We start from the raw sequence: 18924 nt of genomic DNA on the forward strand, positions 1-18924 counted from the left end.
CACTTAACGACTTAATACTTAATAGCAACAATCAAGATATTAAAACAATATTTTTTTTTTGTGAGAATGCACTTAGCATTATTAGACAAGAAAGACATTTGACACTTATTTTAAAAACCAAATTTTCCAGCTTTCAAAAAAAAACAGACGCACTAGTTTAATTTTGATCGAGAATGAGAAATCCAAAAAGCGTTACTCAAAAACAAACTAGCATACTTCAACTTAACAACTAAATGAATGTAAGCAAATCCCTACTGAGTCGAGAAAAAAAAACTTACAGCAAACATGAATCCAATGTAGTGAAACATCAAGAATTCTTCAAAAAATCACTTCAATCTTCAGAAACACCGAGCCTCAGTTTGACTTAAGAGTGTAGGGGTATGGTACTAAACCCGGCTTACGACCTTAATTTATTATGTCTGGCTTATTTTATTATATGGACTAATACAATATTATTGGGCTGAGGGGGTTTTGTGGAGGTAACCCTAACTGGGCTAGGCCCATTAGGGTACCATGATGGTGGCCATGAGGCTCCCTATATAAGGAGGTCTCCACCTCCTTATTAAGGGTTGGTTGTTCTCAATAAGAGCCACCACCATAACCATTTTTGTGTCTGTAAATAAGAGATCCTTGAGATTTCTTAGCAGTCACCTCCACACCCCCAAAAACCATTGCAGATCTTAAGCTACCGGAGAAGAAGATCGAGTCGTGGTTCAGTCATCTCGAAGACCGGGGAACATCGTCATGGATCAGGTCAGATTCATTTCATGTTTCTACATTGGCACAATCCGTGGGACCGGAAACGAACCACGTCTTGTTTTTCGTCTCGGTCCTCCGATCTGTTCATCAAATACTCTAGGTTCTACGATTTCTTCTTTCAGATCTGTTCTATGGAATCCAAAAATCCGTAGATCTGAAAATATTTCTAGATTCGGAAATATACAAGAAGAAATACCACCAAACTTTGGGGAAAACCCTTAGATCTGTGTGTTTTATAAGTGAAATATACCAGATCTAGTTATGATTTTTTCAGATCTGGGTTCGTTTGAGCAATAATCACCTTTCATATTCATAGATCTATAAATCCTTTCAGATCTGTTGGTTTTTACATAAAACCTACCTGATGTGGATATTCAGATCTGTTCCACGAGCGCTCAACCCCGCCATGCATGCGCGCTCAACTCCCGCCATGCATGCGCGCTCAACCCCGCCATGCATGCGCGCTCAACTCCCCGCCATGCATGCGCGCTCAACTCCGCCATGCATGCGCGCTCAACCCTTCGCCATGCATGCGCGCTCAACCCCGCCATGCATGCGCGCTCAACCCCGCCATGCATGCGCGCTCAACTCCCCGCCATGCATGCGCGCTCAACCCCCCGCCATGCATGCGCGCTTAACCCCGCCATGCATGCGCGCTCAACCCCGCCATGCATGCGCGCTCAACGCCGCCATGCATGCGCGCTCAACCTCGCATCCCGCCATGCATGCGCGCTCAACCCTCCGCCATGCATGCGCGCTCAACACTCCGCCATGCATGCGCGCTCAACCCTCCGCCATGCATGCGCGCTCAACCCCGCCATGAATGCGCGCTCAACCCCGCCATGCATGCGCGCTCAACTCCCCGCCATGCATGCGCGCTCAACCTCGCCATGCATGCGCGCTCAACCCCGCCATGCATGCGCGCTCAACTCCCCGCCATGCATGCGCGCTCAACCCCGCCATGCATGCGCGCTCAACGCCGCCATGCATGCGCGCTCAACCTCGCCATGCATGCGCGCTCAACCCTCCGCCATGCATGCGCGCTCAACTCCCGCCATGCATGCGCGCTCAACCCCGCCATGCATGCGCGCTCAACCCCGCCATGCATGCGCGCTCAACCCTTCGCCATGCATGCGCGCTCAACTCCTCGCCATGCATGCGCGCTCAACCCCGCCATGCATGCGCGCTCAACCCTTCGCCATGCATGCGCGCTCAACCCCCGCCATGCATGCGCGCTCAACTCCCCGCCATGCATGCGCGCTCAACCCCCGCCATGCATGCGCGCTCAACTCCCCGCCATGCATGCGCGCTCAACCCTCCGCCATGAATGCGCGCTCAACCCTTCACCATACATGCACCGAAAGCTCTCACATAACGTATGTTTGCCTAATAATATCCCAAACGGCCACGCGCCAAACATAAAGGTCGGGAGCCTAATAATATCCCAAACGGCCACGCGCCAAACATAAAGGTCGGGAGCCTAATAATATCCCAAACGGCCACGCGCCAAACATAAAGGTCGGGAGCCTAATAATATCCCAAACGGCCACGCGCCAAACATAAAGGTCGGGAGCCTAATAATATCCCACATGGCCACGCGCCAAACATAAAGGTCGGGAGCCTAATAATATCCCAAACGGCCACGCGCCAAACATAAAGGTCGGGAGCCTAATAATATCCCAAACGGCCACGCGCCAAACATAAAGGTCGGGAGCCCAATAATATCCCACATGGCCACGCGCCAAACATAAAGGTCGGGAGCCTAATAATATCCCACATGGCCACGCGCCAAACATAAAGGTCGGGAGCCTAATAATATCCCAAACGGCCACGCGCCAACGTAGGTTGGGCACACCTCATAATTTGCCCGAGGATGGGAACCTTGTAATACATCCACTTTTAGTTGATATGTTTTTGCAGGTTCGGCTACGAGTCGCACAAGCACATATGACATTATTATTATTATCTGGCCGTTTGTGCCTCCATTATTATTTTGAAGACAAGCCGGGATAGTCATCCTGCGTAGAAGAGGCCCTTGTGGGCTAGTCATTATCATCATATTATAGCTCATAAGCCGCAACTCGCGCATGCTTCGTTATTTTATAGCTCGTAAGTCGCCTCGCGCGCAAGCTTCATTATTTTTATAGCTCGTAAGCTGCCTCGCGCGCAAGTTGCATTACATTATTATCGAGATGCGCACTCTATCTTTTATCAGGCCCCGCGCCACTACTGTTATGATGCGTGCTATATCTTATTCATGCCAGTGCACCATTATTATCATAAGGATCACAACATGTCACCATCATGGAGGAAACCTCTCAAAACTCAAAGACAATAAAGACACGGCCGAAGAAAGAGGAAAAAACCGCCTCATATCCTAACACACCTTATGAAGTCCAGCGCTCCACCTAAACGCTTGCACGCCTAGGAACAACACTGGACTTGGGGGGCTTGTAGGGGTATGGTACTAAACCCGGCTTACGACCTTAATTTATTATGTCTGGCTTATTTTATTATATGGACTAATACAATATTATTGGGCTGAGGGGGTTTTGTGGAGGTAACCCTAACTGGGCTAGGCCCATTAGGGTACCATGATGGTGGCCATGAGGCTCCCTATATAAGGAGGTCTCCACCTCCTTATTAAGGGTTGGTTGTTCTCAATAAGAGCCACCACCATAACCATTTTTGTGTCTGTAAACAAGAGATCCTTGAGATTTCTTAGCAGTCACCTCCACACCCCCAAAAACCATTGCAGATCTTAAGCTACCGGAGAAGAAGATCGAGTCGTGGTTCGTTCATCTCGAAGACCGGGGAACATCGTCATGGATCAGGTCAGATTCATTTCATGTTTCTACAAAGAGCATTAACCACACGTTCAGAAACCGTCAAGAAACGTGTCTTTTGAACCATCTGAGAATGATATTTGCAGAAAAGCCATTATATATCTTCTGATCATGATTTGATATTTGATAACAGTAGCTAGTTAACCTAAAATGTTCTGAGAAGTCTTTGGCGAAATCAATATGAATTGTTCAATCTGTCCCTTATGTTCTGAAATATGAATTGTTTCCCAATTCCAATGAATTACAAATCCCAAGACCCAGCCCAAGCCAGGTATTACTCCAGCGAACTATGTGAAATAAGGAATTCAACCCCCAACAGTGGTATTTTGCTTGAATTCTTTTACGAAAATTGGATCGGGTCAAGCCATAATTTGATGATCCCCCTAATTCTCAGATTAAGGTGGAACTGCATTCTGCGAGAATGGCTGCAAATAATAAGCACGGAGAACAAATCGATCTTCAAATACCTTCTTTGACACAAACCAAGATTCACACCATGAACATCACGAGGCTAGGTTCCAATTCGAAAATCAATTTGACACCAAAATACACAGCGACCCAGATGACAGTGGAATAACTAGAATCGAGAGATAACAGACAATTAAAGCCCTAAAGCTCTGATACCATATCAGAAAACTATAATCAATTTATTGAATCGAACAAACAACCAGGAACACGATACGAATCTTAGTTCAACAGTAGAGATATAATCAACCATCACGGAAAAAAACAAACAACAAACATCAAGAACAAATACACACATACAAACGTTCTCTTTGAACAAAACTAGGATCATCAACAAGAACGAACCCTAGACTCAACAACAACGAAGACAAAAATTAGGAGAGAACCGGAGACAAAATTGAACTTCACAAATTGTTAAAAGCGATCGAGTGATATACTGGAGCAGCCTTTTACTTTAAGCCCAACAACCGCTAACTTTAAGCCCAACTTGTAGATCAACCAAGCCTACCAACTGTTGTCCAAGCCCATCGACCGACTCCAAGCCTGTTTATCAATTATCCAACCCTCATTAAAAAACAAGAACAAAGAATCAGAATTAGAACTAGAACATACATCATTTTAATTAAACAAAAATATTTTGATTATACGAATAATTAAACAAAAATATTTTGATTATACGAATTGAACTTAGATATATTTCAACAGTTTGTCGTTCATATCATGTTATCTTTACAATAAAAAATCTATGGCAACAAATTCTCATATATATCAAACAAAAAACAATGACATCGACAAATAGTTCATCTATAAACAAAAAAGGCAACAACTTTGAGTCTTTGAACAACATATATCAATATAAGTTGATTTCAAAAACCATCATTTTTCCTTAAACCGGTAAGCGATGTTCTTTGATGTTTGATTAACACCCAAAACCAAATCAAGACCCCAAACGACGATTCGAACATCGATAAACAATTCTAGTGGCGAAGATGAAATCTAGGTCAAGTTCTAGGCGAATCAAGCAACCATGATGAACTCAAGGTTGAGTTAAGGTCTCTCAATGGAGAGATGAGTTCCATATAAGAGAATATGTGGAGTTTCGAAGACGTCGGCGAAGATCCTTATGAAAAACACAGATAACGCGTGAGAGATAATTTAGCAAAGAGGTAGGTGTCATTTGCATACATGTGGCTTGTTTAATTACGCAACGCTAGTACCATTTTTAAATTCATTGCAACTGGGTACTTCACATTTCAAAAAAAAAGCCATTTTAGTACCTTTTTCTAACCATGTCTTTTTTGTTCGTTAAGTCAAGGGTAAAACGGTCATATTGTATTTTTTTTAATTCCTTTCTATTTTTTTACCTGGAGTTAATGTCGTCATCATACCTAAGGTTCAGTCAACTATGCAACTTCAGTACGCTTTTCAAATTTTTTGCAACTCAACACTTGATGTTTCAAGTTCGTACCTTTTGCTAACCCCGTCTATTTTAACCGTTAAGTCAGGGTAAAATGATTAAGTTTTATTTATTTATTTAACATTCTCATTTATTTTTTACGTTAGTTTATAATGTTAATTAAACCATAACACAAATTCATTCCTCAAACTCAATCGACAACTTAATCGGCGCTCAAACTCAATCAAACTCAGAATTTGGGTTCTTCGATTCTTCACACATAAGACTCCTCTTGAATGTTATTTGTGTTGACAATTGAAGAAACCAAATTCTGAGTTTGATTGATTTTGAGCGTCGGTTAAGTTGTCGATTGAGTTTGAAGAATGAATTTTTGTTAGGTTTAGTTAGCATGATAAACTGATATAAAGGGTTAAAGTAAATGAGAAATTAAAAATAATAATTATGAAGTGATCGCTTTACCTTGACTTAATGACCAAAATAGACAGGGTTAGCGAAAAGTACAAAAATTGCATGATTCTTGAACCGTCAAGTGTTTAGTTGCAAAAAATTTAGAAAAGCGTATCGAAGTTACGTGGTTGGTCAAACCTCAGGTATGATAATGGCACTTGACTCCACGATTAAAAAAATCAGAAATAAAAAATACAAAATGACCGCTTTACCCATAACTTAACGGAGAAAATAGACAATGCTAGAAAAGTACTAAAATGAAATGTTTTTGAAACATGAAGTAGCCATTTGTAATGAATTCAAAAACGATACCAAAGTTGTGTAATTAAACAAATCATATGTATTGTAAGGCCCCGATCCCGGAAACCCTACATTGGCGTTGGATTTACTCATAAACACAGTTCTAAAATCAGAGTTAATTAAAACTTTCGCGGAATAATTAAAAACTTCATGCATTACATTACAAAACATCGAATCTTGTCTTTAACATACAAATTATCCATTCATAGACATAACATAAAACAGTCATGACGCTTCTTCATAGATACCCATCTCTTTAGCTTATGCCATGTGTCCCTCCTCAAGCCAGTTGCCTCAACCTATTTGTCTGCGTGCATACTAAAAGTCAGCTACGCTGAGTGAGTTCTAGTTAAGCAGGTACATACGTTTCATTCTCATTATTTACATTCTTACTTCCATACATTCCTACTTTTACTTACCTTCATTATTTTATACATACATAACCTTCCTACGTTTTTAAAGAGCCTTTCGCTCTATAACCTTCGCATATATTATTAGGGTATGCAACCCTTCATTCTTCGCCTATATTATTAGGGTAGGCAACCCTTTATTCTTCGCCTATGTTATTAGGGTAGGCAACCCTTTACTCTTTAGCTCTACATATCATACATACCATTCATACACTACACATATCGTACATACCTTTCTTTCATTAGCTATGTCTGTTCGCATATACCTATTCACACATACGTTTAACTCTTTCTACACTAATTAGGTATACTTATAAACATTCATATGGCATACACTTACCACTTAAGGTAAGTGTATTAACTAATCACATTGAGTATGCACACAGCCCCAAAACATAACATAGAAATGGGGCTAGAAACTCACCTGGAGTTGGTTTCTCTCGCCGTTAATGGTAACGCCCTTCTTTAGTTGTGTACGGCTAACTGTACAATACATTACACGTGTCAATTATCTATTACCACTACTTCCTACATTTAAGTTTAAGAACCCTCAACTAATGGGGGTCCGGGGGCAGCGCCCCTGGTAGCGGGGTCTAGGGGCGGCAGTCCCTAGCAAGGTCCAAGGGGCAGAGCCCCTGGCTAGGGTTGAACCTTCCAAGTTAAAATGCAAGTCACCTCCACATTTAAGTGTTATTGGATAACATCATCCAACTTTTGGATGGAGGTAAAGAAAAGTTTCATGAAATTTCGCATGCTTTTTCGCTTCGCATGAAACTTTTTCGCTTTGCATGGTCATGCGATGCGAAACAACCTTTTTCGCTTCGTATGGCTGTGCGATGCGAAACAACCTTTTTCGCTTCGCATGGCTGTGCGACGAGAAATTACCTTTTTCTTCGCTTTTACCATTTTAAAGCCATTTTTCTCCTTATTTCCTACTTAGGACCCGGTTTTACCCTTTTTATGGGTTTTGGGTCGTACCAACTTTGTATACCCGTGTTTTATGAGGTCCAAACACCACCCTTTTGTTCTATTTCGTACTCGTGAGGCTAAGACTCACCAAGTTTATGTTTTTCTTACATCCTACAACCCGATCTACTAAGATATCGATTTGCATGTCGAACTCAACCACAAAACTTAACCTTGTTGGCTAAAACTCACCTTTGGCTTCGGGTTTGGTTCGGATCTGGAAAACTCGAGGATCTGGACGTGATTCTTGTTGTTTGAAGACACTTGATCACTAAGATTTTCCTTACTTTAGCCCGGAATCGGATTCGGGTCTTGAGAGAGAGTATGTGTGTGTTCTAGGGAGTGTGTGTGTGTTGTGGGAAGAAATGGTGAAGGGATGGGGAGGATGGCCTTATATAGAGAGCTATGGACCCCACCACCCACTTCCTTCACCAATCCTAATCCTTATCAAATATAACACGCGCCCATTTAAACGAACGACTCACACGAAACAATAATTTTCTTTTATTTAGTAATCTCGTAATACGAATGTTACATGTATGAATATAACACTCAACTCTTTAGCAAATTAAACTTTTTTTTTCTTTTTTCAGTTCCAATTCCACTCACATCTTTCTAGACCAAACACATTACAAGTTTTTATTTAAATTGACTACAGTTTTCTCAAATTCCAATTATATTAAAAAAAATTCTTCAATACGTTTCGGATAAATCATAAGATTTTTTTAGCATCTTTTTTTAGCTAAACTTTCTAGTTTTATTAACTTCAACATGTCTTACCCGTAACTGTTACAAGGTTTCTAGGTATGTGAACAACTTGAGTTCAATCTAAGTTTACGTTTGAATCTTTTAATCTAAAAGAGCTTGATCTTGACTCATTTCGAGTATTGTTCTAAACTAGTGAACTTTAATTGTTAATAATGTTTCAAGCTTGAGTTTAACACCCTTATTGTTGATTAAATTTTTAATATGGTTAGGATATTTGAGAACTCCTACGAGAAATAAGAACTTGAATGAATTCCATCTAACAATTTTTTTTAATATATATCACATGTAAGTTATAATTACTAGAAAATTTTTAATCTTTTTTACTCCAGTCAATTATCAAACAAGAAAAAGTGACAGTGTGTAACGAACAGTTACGTTACGCATTCACGCTAAATGGTAACGAGCAATTTAATTACTATATAATACAATTAAGAAGTTTGGTGCCGCAAAGTCTCGAATGTGACACTTTGCGGCCCCTCATCATAAAATCGATGGTTGAGCCTTTTTTATTACTTTGTAATTTTAGTGTATATATTACAATAGAAAATAGACAAATCTAAATACAGTGTGTCTAGGTATTAAACAAGGAATGTTCTTAATCAAAGGCTAGAATAAAGGCTAAATATAGGGACAAAAAAAAGCAATGATTGTGCGATGATTATGGAGAGGATATGGATATCTCATCTCTAATATCCCCCCTCAAGTTGGAGCGTGTAAGTCCTTCATGCCCAACTTGTCAAGTAGAAACCTGAGTTGTTGTTTCCCTAATCCCTTGGTAAAGAGATCCGCAATCTGCATTTTGGTATCAATTGGCATAGGTTTTATTTCTTTTGATTCGACTCTCTCTCGAACAAAGTAGCAATCCATCTCCACGTGTTTGGTTCGCTCGTGGAAAACAGGATTGTTAGCGATATGTCTAGCCGCCTGATTGTCACAAAATAAGGAAGTCGGTCCGTTAGGGAGGATATCTAATTCGCTTAAAAGCCATCTTAGCCACAAGATCTCGCTAACTGTGCATGCCATGGATCGATATTCTGCTTCTGCGTAAGAACGTGAAACCACTGATTGTTTCTTGGTTTTCCAAGACACCGGCGCCCCACCAAGTAAAATCAAATATCCCGTTCGTGATTTTCTAGTATAAGGACATCCAAGCCAATCAGATTCGTTGTAGGCGGTGAAGGTGCAGCCTCCTTCACGAGGAAGAAGAATGCCTTGTCCAGGCGTGCCTTTTAAGTACCATAAGACTCTATGTACAGCGTCAAGGTGACTTTGTCTCGGATCAGCAACAAACTGACTTAAGACATTCACAGAATAAGCGATGTCAGGTTTGGTAACCTGTAGATAGAGAAGCCTTCCCACTATACGTCGATAACGGCTAGCATCAACCTTGGGCTCTTTATCGTCTTTGGTTAGTTTTAGATTTTGCTCCATAGGAAATGAACTTGTTCTGCATCGTGTTAAACCACAATCTTCCAAAATGTCTAAAGTATACTTTCGTTGACTTAAGACTATGCCTTAGGAAGTGCGAGCAACCTCAATGCCGAGGAAATATTTCAAACCGCCCAAATCTTTAATACTAAATTGTTTGTGAAGCCTTTCTTTTGTATCATTGATTTTAGAAGAATTATTCCCTACCATAATAGCGTCATCTAAGTAGATAAGGGCTGCCACAAATATGCCATTTTGCTTGAATATAAAAAGAGAGTGGTCGGCTTTAGATTGTTTGAAGCCATGATCAAGGAGAAAAGTGCTGAATTTTTTATACCAATTTCGGGATGATTGTTTTAAACCATAGAGAGACTTTCTCAATCTGCAAACTTTTGTTTCACCATCTTTAGAAAAATGATGTGGTCTATATTATACATATTATTCTATAAATATTTCTTACACTTTCAAGTATTTTTAGCCAGATTTCTATTGAATATATTTCTAGTTGGCTCATATTTGGATTTTAAAGGTTTCGAAAAACAATGAGCAAATTGAATTGTTTACACAAACCGACAAATAAAACTTTAAACAAGTTCTATATATTATGATTTCCAAATTTCAATAAAATTAGCTAGTCATAAATATTATTTACTTTAATAATTGAATTTGGTGTATGAAGTCATAAAAGAAACAAAAATCGTCACAGTCTGACGTTAGAATATGTATTACTTGTTAGATAATTTAATTCATAAATCAATTTGAAGTTACAAACTATAATCCTATCGTTCATTGTTCTTTAATTGTGACTAATTTGCAAAGCTAAATGGCATTTATTGAATTGTTATAACTTCAAATTGTAGATACACAAGATATACTTAAAATCACATGGGTTCAGATGGATCTTGAGAATTAAAGGCCCACAACGAAAAATAAAATGAGGGCTTTCAGTAGGTTAACGGGAGAGATTCAGACAAGAATATTAAAAAGGTTTTTTTTTACCCTACTACGGGAAAGAGACGGAAAAAAAACAGAAGGGTTACGGCTGGGTTATTTTTCGAGCCGAGGAGATTCGGAAAAGAAGCCGCAGGTCAGGAATATTTCGGAGGTGTTCGGGTTCTCACCTAACCATTCAAACACGGTTCATTGTTTAATTTTATTATTTTTATTATGAACTTAGTTGAACCAATTTATTTGTTTTTTTTATGAGCATGGTTATTGGCTAAAACCTTTTTAGTTGCCTAGGCTTTGAATGAATATTTGTTGAGGTTTTGGTTTGCTTGTCGGTATTTGGTTATTGGTGTTGGAATAATATTATTGTAACAGAATTTTTGATGCTTTTAAGATGAATATGCATGCTTAATATTAATTTACTTTTATTCAATTGTTCCATATGTGTCTTTGTGAATGTCTTTCATGTGTAGACGCATATTAGGTTACCTACTGTGTGTTCGTAACTAGTTTATGGTTTATAGTCGACATAATCCATAGGAACTATTGTTTGAGGGTTTAGAGATTTTAAGTGTTCTACCTATCTTGAGACTGAGAGGTAATAGATAGTTGGGGTTGTCTTATTCATTAGACGGTTTGGGCATAGATTACACGACAGTGGATTTCCCCCCTTATTGTCTTTTGATTTTTGCTATCCTAAGTCTTTTTTTAGCATCTTTAGGTTACTCCTTACGTCCCTTACACTCCCGGATGCATTGTGATTAGTGAGACTGAGAGGTGATCTAGTCATTAGAGTCCTTTAATATTGTTGGAAAGACTGAGAGGTAATCCAACCAACCGGTTTGCGTCATACGTCCCTTAGGTAATCCTTTTAGGTGACTGTTAGGTTCGGAGTCACACACAAACACGAATACAATAGTAAAACCGAAAGAATAAACGAAAGAGACACAAGGATTTAAGTGGTTCGGTCACGGTGTATGACCTGCGTCCACTGTCGATAACTAGGGTTTTCTTATTATTGAGTGATACCAACTTACAAGTACAGGAGAGAATATATAGACTAGACAATTAGGGTTTAACCCTTTAACTAAACTGGGCCTGATTAGAGCTTTTGGGCTTGGCCAAAACTCAAACAGCTTAATCTCCTAATTCTGTCTATTCGTCTAAACCGGACCCGACCCATGATGGATCGGAGACCACAACATAACATCCAAGATTCACAAATAGAATTTCAAGCCTAGGTAACGCATTTCTCATTATTGTCTTCGTTTAAGTCTTTAGAGTTTAAGTTTAATTTCTTAGTTAATTTAGTTTAATTAATTAGTCTAAATAATTATTAGTTCTATAGTAAAATAAATAAAAATCCAAAAAGAATCTTTTTTTTAATTGTTAGTTTATTTAGCTTTTAGAATCTAGTTTTGTTAATTTAATTAGTGTCTCTAGGGTTCAATATTCCCGGACTTCCCATAGCTATTCTACACCCGATAGGTTCACTTGCCTGCTGCTAGAGGTTTGGTTTAGGGTATTTTAGGTTTTTATTACTTGTTGTGCTAGGTTAAGTAATTGCAATATTTTTATATACCACTTTAAGCGCATCAAGTTTTTGGCGCCGTTGCCGGGAACACTTGGTAATTGGCGAATTAGATTCTATTTACTTTTTCTTTGTTTTTAGTTTTAGTTTAATTAATTAGATTTTATTTTATTTTATTTTATTGCTTAATTGCTCTTAATTGTTATCTTTGCTTCGTGTGCTTTAGGGATAAGTTTGGGTCCTCACTATTTTATCTGTTTTTCAGCGTATGCGACGTTCTCGTTCACTATGACCACCAGAGTTTACTGTTTCTGACGAACCCGAGAGAGATTTTCGTAAGCGCCGTAGGGAGCTTCGAGAGATTACACATGCTCTACGCAAAAGCAAGGTACACGTTTCAGATTCCACATTAGATATGGGTGAATTCTATCACACGTCCGGCGATGCCCGATGCTAATAACTGACATATTCCGCCCAACGTCATGAATTCTATCACAAATTCTTCCCCATTTCACGGACTTGAAGACGAGGACGCGCCGGGCCATCTAAACAAATTCACTCGCATATGCGACACTTTTCATATCGCCAACGCCACTTGTGCTTCTATCTACCTTCATCTTTTTCCATTTTCTCTAGAGGGTCGAGCTTCATCGTGGTTGGAAAACCTACCCCTTGGGTCCATCACTACTTGGGATGAACTTCAAGATAAATTCCTAAAGAAGTATTTTCCGCCATCTAAAGCCTCGCGACTTCGTGATCAGATCTACTCTTTCCGCATGGACCCTGACGAGTCATACCCTTTGGCTTGGGAAAGGTTCCATAATCTGCTTAGTAGAGGCCCCCAGTTAGAGGTGCACAAACCGGTTTTTTTAAAAAAACCGGTTCAGTTATTAACCGGACCGGTTTTTTTTGGCCCGGAAAAAAACCGGTTCTCGGTTAATAACCGGACCGGTTAATAACCGGTTTTTTGCTGTCAAAACCCTAACCGGTCTAACCGGTTAGGACCGGTTTAGAAACCGGTTAGAACCGGTTAATAAACCGGTTTTTTTGTAACCGGTTTTTTTTATTAACCGGTTTTTTTTATTAACCGGTTTTTTTTTTTTTTTTAAATTTCGCGGTTTCAAATACGAATATTTGTTTTTTATATTTTGTACTTAATGAAGACCATTATTTTTTCACAGTATAAACAAACCGGTAACTACAAGGCAAAACGGTAACTACAAGGCAAAACGGACTGACCGAAGCCATTCTTTGCTTTCGTTGTTAGGGTTCTTTGCTTGGAAGATGAGTATGAGTGTGTGTTGGTGAATGTGTTTTCAACAAACCAAAGATTAAAAACACATAACTTTCATTTATAGTTTTTACATTAAAAATACAAACATTAAATCGTTATCGCATATTCGTAACTCAAAAATACAAACATTAAATCATTAACACTGAAGAAATCTCTGCCAAGAACTGTTGTTCATGATTTAACTCAAAAATACAAACATTAAATCGTGAACTAGCAGATGCTCCTGTTGTTCCCAATCGCAGTTTGTTCATGATTTGCCTCCATGTTTGCTGTTTCTTTAACTAAATTAGAAAAATCCAAATCAACAAGTAAATAAGAGCACATATTAGGAAAAAGAATGCTTAGACACGATTACATGAACAACTTGCTGTTTCTTACTCATGATTTGCCTCCATGTTTGCTGTTTCTTTAACTAATTTTCTTCGCTACCCGATCCCGAGCTATTTCTTAGGTAATCGTCGTACGCGGCTTCTTCATCGGTCATTGGTTGAGTGTGTCCTTCATTGACCTCGTCTTCATACAAGCCCGCTTCATACTCCATTTCCTCCTCGAGTGAGCGTTGATGTTGTGCCCTATCTAAAGAGTCCAAGTAATCCTTGTAGCAAATCGACATCTCTATAGCTGGTGCAGTGAGTCGAGTCCTCCTAATCGATATAACCCTGCCAGAAACAGAAAAAGCAGACTCCGAAGCTACCGTGGAAGCTTGGACCGTTAGTAAATCTTTGGCCATGGCGGCGAGGATCGGAAACTCATCCTCCTTACCTCTCCACCAAGCCAGCAAATCAAGACTTCTAAATTCATCCGGAGTCATGTGTTTCACAAAGTTGGTACCACCATACCTTCCAAGTTCACTGCTTGGGGTGTTTACCTTTTGACGTTTACCGGCGTCTTCCCAAATCATGTAGTACATCCCCATTTCAAGGTCGGTTTGGGATTGGGATTGGGCAACAGCTCTTAACGAGTCATGAATTTGGGAAGACGACCCGTATTTTGTAAGGTAGACATCATACATGTTTGACAAGGTGGTGTTGAAAGCATTCTTTAAAGTTTGGCTATAATAGGGGTTTTGATCGTCGTTTAACCCTAGCTCATCACAAATTTTTTCTATTAAAGCTTCAACACCACCAACATTGATGCAAGGGTTTAACGCAGCAGCACATGTCAAAACAGCGGGTAGTTCTTGAAAATATTTTCTAAATTTTTCTTTCATTTTTACACCCATATCAAAATAAGGTGCACCCCTACAATGAAGTTCACTCAACTTTGTGCACATGACAGCAATTTTTGGTAAAGCAATGGGGCTTGTTGGATAGTAAACCCCGGATAAACTAGTTGTGCAAGATTTAAAAATTTGAAGGACCTCCGTAACGATCTCAATCAATAACCAGTTTCTAGGATCGTACGGTGCACATTTACCCCTACTTGACAAAATTTGATGAAACGCAATTAATGATTCTTTTTGTTGGATGGCTTTCTCAAATATATTACAAGTCGAGTTCCATCTTGTTGGACAATCCCAATTTGGCCCCAACCATTGACAATTAGCTTCTACACAAAATTTTTTGTATCTTGAAAATGTTTTATTGTTGCTAAAAACATCTCGTAACATTCTTTTAAAATTGTTTCTTTGCGTTTCGATCACGTTTAACCCATCTTGCACTGCCAAGTTGATAATATGTGCAATGCATCGGCTATGAAAAAACGCTCCATCACAAATAGGTTTATACTTTAATTTTAAATGGCCAACCGCGGCCGTATTGTTGGACGCGTTATCAAACGAAATTGAAAAGATTTTATGTTCAATCTTGTATTGTCGAATGACTTTATCCAAGATTTGAAAAATATTTCTACCCGTGTGCGGGTAATCAAACAATTGAAACGCAACGGTTCGTTTCATCATTTGCCACGACTCGGGGTCAACCCAATGAGCCGTCACACAAATGTATGAGTCGGGCGAACCATGAGGTACCGACCACACATCCGTTGTTAAGTTTACACCAGTTTGTAAGTTTGAAAAGTATGAAATTAGTTCGGATTTAGCGTTTTTCCATGCTTTAAGACAATCTCTTCTAAGGGTCGAACGACTTACGTGTTGGTAGCGTGGTTGAACATAGTTTTGCATCATCTCCGTGAATTGAGGGTTGTCGAAGTGGTTGAAAGGAAGTGTTTGTTGAATCACAAAGTTTGAAAACTGTTGACGTACCGCTTCAACGTCGTACGTAAACACCGCTCCTTGATTCGTCATCTCCGGCTGCGAACTACTTCCCGATTCGTCCTTCAAGGCCTTGCAAAAGGGCCTTTGTACATGCGCTTTTAAAGTGGAGTTTGCATCTTTGCCATAAAACTTCAAACAATGTTTGCATCGAGCTTTTTGGCTACCGTTAGACATTTCGCATAGGTCGAAATGTTGCCAAACATCATGGTTTCGTTTCGTGGGGATGACCCGAACGACCGTTTCTCCCGTGTTCGAGGCACCCATGTTGACGGATGAAGCAGCACTTTGGGAGGCCATGATAATCGACTACGAAATAAGAGTGGTATACTCGAGTATGAAATAAACGACTACGAAATAAGAGCGTATGGAGTGGTAATGTGGTATAATTGAGCGTGAGATAACAAAATAATCGCGTATGAAATAAACGTTTAGAGCGTTTGGAGTTGTATAATCGAGTGTGATCTAACCAATACCCAACCTAAACTATATATAGATGTTTGTGGGGGTAAAATGGTAAAAAAAAAAAAAAACGGTCCAAAAACAAAAAAAACGGGCATATAGCCGTTATAAACCGGTTTTTTTATAAACCGGTTAACCGGTTTTTCCATAACCGGTTAATAAAAAAAACCGGTTTTTTTATAAACCGGTTAACCGGTTTTTCCATAACCGGTTAATAAAAAAAACCGGTTTTTCCATTAACCGGTTCGTTAACCGGTTTTGGATCTAGAACTTGTAACCGAAAGACGAACCGGCGGTTTCTAAACCGGTCAAACCGGTTTTTAAAAAACCGGTTTTCGTAAAAACCGGTTTCCGGTTTAAACCGGTAAACCGGTTCCCCAACCGGTTTTTTTGGCCATCTCTACCCCCAGTACGGTCTGTCCGAATGGGCCATAGTCGAGAAATTCTATAACGGGCTGACCTTTGAGATGCAGCAGAGATTCAACACGTCAGCTAGAGGGGACATGTTAGAGAAGCTGGATATAGATGAGTGCGAGTCGATGTTTGAGAGCTTCGCCCTAGCCGAGCAGCAGGGGTCATCCGCCCGAGGTACTTCTAAGACCACCACTTCTTCCGCTCGAGGCATCCATCAAGTTTCGAATGATACTAGCATCACGGCTGCCTTAGAGGCAATTCAGAGGGAAATTAAGGACTTGAAAAAGGTTGTTAATAGGTGCGAGATCTACCGAGGAGGGCACGACACAGTTGATTGTCCAGTCGATCAGCAGGAGCAGGTGAACTACTTGGGAAATCAGATTAGAGGACAGAATGCCTATGGGAACCCCAGATAGAGGGATAGCTCAAACTATGGTTGGAGGTCGGGAGGTAATGGTCAGGGCTTTCATCCGAGGCAGGAGCAGAGTCAGGTTAGAGATATAGAGGTGGCAGGGAGTTCAAGTGTGGGGAAGAGCAATGGTATGGATCTGGATCTTAAGGAGTTTCTAACTAAGCAATCTACCATGCTTACCCAACTTATTAACAGAGATAATAACACACAGCAGAGACTGGCTGAGCACGACACCTTATTGAAGAACCAGTAGTCGTCATTTTTGGTGATGTCTCGAAAGGTGGATGAGATGATGAAGCATATGCTACCAAATAAGTAGGTCGGAGCGTTTCAGGGAAGCACCGAGCTTAACCCGAAGGCACAGTTGAAGGCGGTGACCACCCGCAGTGGTAGAGGAGACGATAGAGAGCAGCCGCCGGCAGATGATGAGGAGCCGGTGGATGAGGAGATAGAGATGGAGGCTCCTGTGAGAATGCACGAGAGACGAGCCCCAGCAAGTACCGCGTCAAACAGTGAGTCTCCCGTGGAGAAGGTTGTTAAGAAGAAGATTGAAGAAAAAAAGAGTCCCGAAGTTGATCTTACTCGAGTTCCGTATCCTGCTCGTCTTCTGCGGCAGAAGTATGTGGAGGAATATGGACATTTCTTGGACATGTTTAAACAGCTTAAAATCAATCTTCCGTTTGTCGAAGCACTCCAGCATATGCCCAAATACGCTAAATTCTTAAAAGATCTTCTTTCGAACAAGAAGAAGCTGGAGGGGCTTTCGACGGTTTGTCTAAATGAAGGATGCTCTGGGTAGTCCATAACAAGCTGCCGGAGAAATTAGCAGACCTGGGACACTTCACGATTCCGTGTTTGTTTGGCAGCTCGACTGAGAGCTATGCGTTGGCCGATTTAGGTGCTAGCATAAACCTGATGCCATATTCTCTTTAGACCTTGGCGAGCCGGTCCCAACGCGCATGAGTTTATCCTTGGCCGACCGTTCGGTCAAATATCCACGGGGATCGTGGAAAACGTACCCGTTAAAGTCGATAAATTCGTTTTCCCCGTGGATTTTGTTATTCTTGACATGGAGGCTGACGATCAGGTCCCGCTCATTTTGGGACGACCCTTCCTGCGTACTGCTAAAGCGCTTATTGACGTCTTCGACGGCAAAATTACACTTCATGTAGGGGAGGAAAATGTCACCTTCGATGTTGTCAAATCGATGAGGAACTCTAGTAGTCAGGACGATTCCGTTTACTTTCTTGATACGTTCATATCTCAGTTCGAGCGCTGTCTTGACTACATCTCTGGAGCAGATTTGCTCAATTAGGAGGACGAGGTTAATGTTCCCCCAGAGCATGACCTGAGCATTCTTGCTAGCTCACCTCCTGAATACCCCGAGGTGTTCACGGTTGCCGATAGCACCGAGGGACCGAAGGAGAGACCATCGATTGAGGCACCACCGTCCCTTGAGCTTAAAGAGCTACCTCATCATTTGGAGTATGCTTTCTTGGACGGTGAGGCCGATTTGCCCGTCATCATTTCTTTTCAGTTGACGGATGATGAGAAGTCGAGGTTGGTTGATGTGCTGAAGGCACACAAACAGGCTATTGCGTGGAAACTCATGGACATTCAGGGCATCAGCCCGAACGTTTGCACGCACAGGATACTCATGGAGGATGAGTACAAGCCTGTAATCCAATCTCAAAGGAGGCTCAACCCTAACATGTCGAAGGTGGTCAAGAAGGAGGTTATCAAACTCCTCGACGCTGGCCTTATCTATCCCATCTCTGATTCTTCATGGGTGAGTCCCGTTCAGGTCGTCCCTAAGAAGGGAGGGATGACAGTTGTCACTAACGA

The 18924-nt window shown here is 40.6% G+C and overlaps 1 pseudogene; it reads right to left on the reverse strand.

Annotated features, from left to right (window-relative positions):
- Window positions 1–9077: 9077 nt before the first annotated feature.
- On the reverse strand, window positions 9078–9809 carry LOC143606143 (secreted RxLR effector protein 161 pseudogene; annotated as a pseudogene).
- Between the last annotated feature and the right edge of the window lie 9115 nt (window positions 9810–18924).

This window comes from Bidens hawaiensis, unplaced genomic scaffold, assembly GCF_021521415.1.
Source record: "Bidens hawaiensis isolate Kalapana, Puna unplaced genomic scaffold, B.hawaiensis_p1.1 tig00073177_1, whole genome shotgun sequence".
In the NCBI taxonomy this organism is placed as follows: Eukaryota; Viridiplantae; Streptophyta; class Magnoliopsida; order Asterales; family Asteraceae; genus Bidens; species Bidens hawaiensis.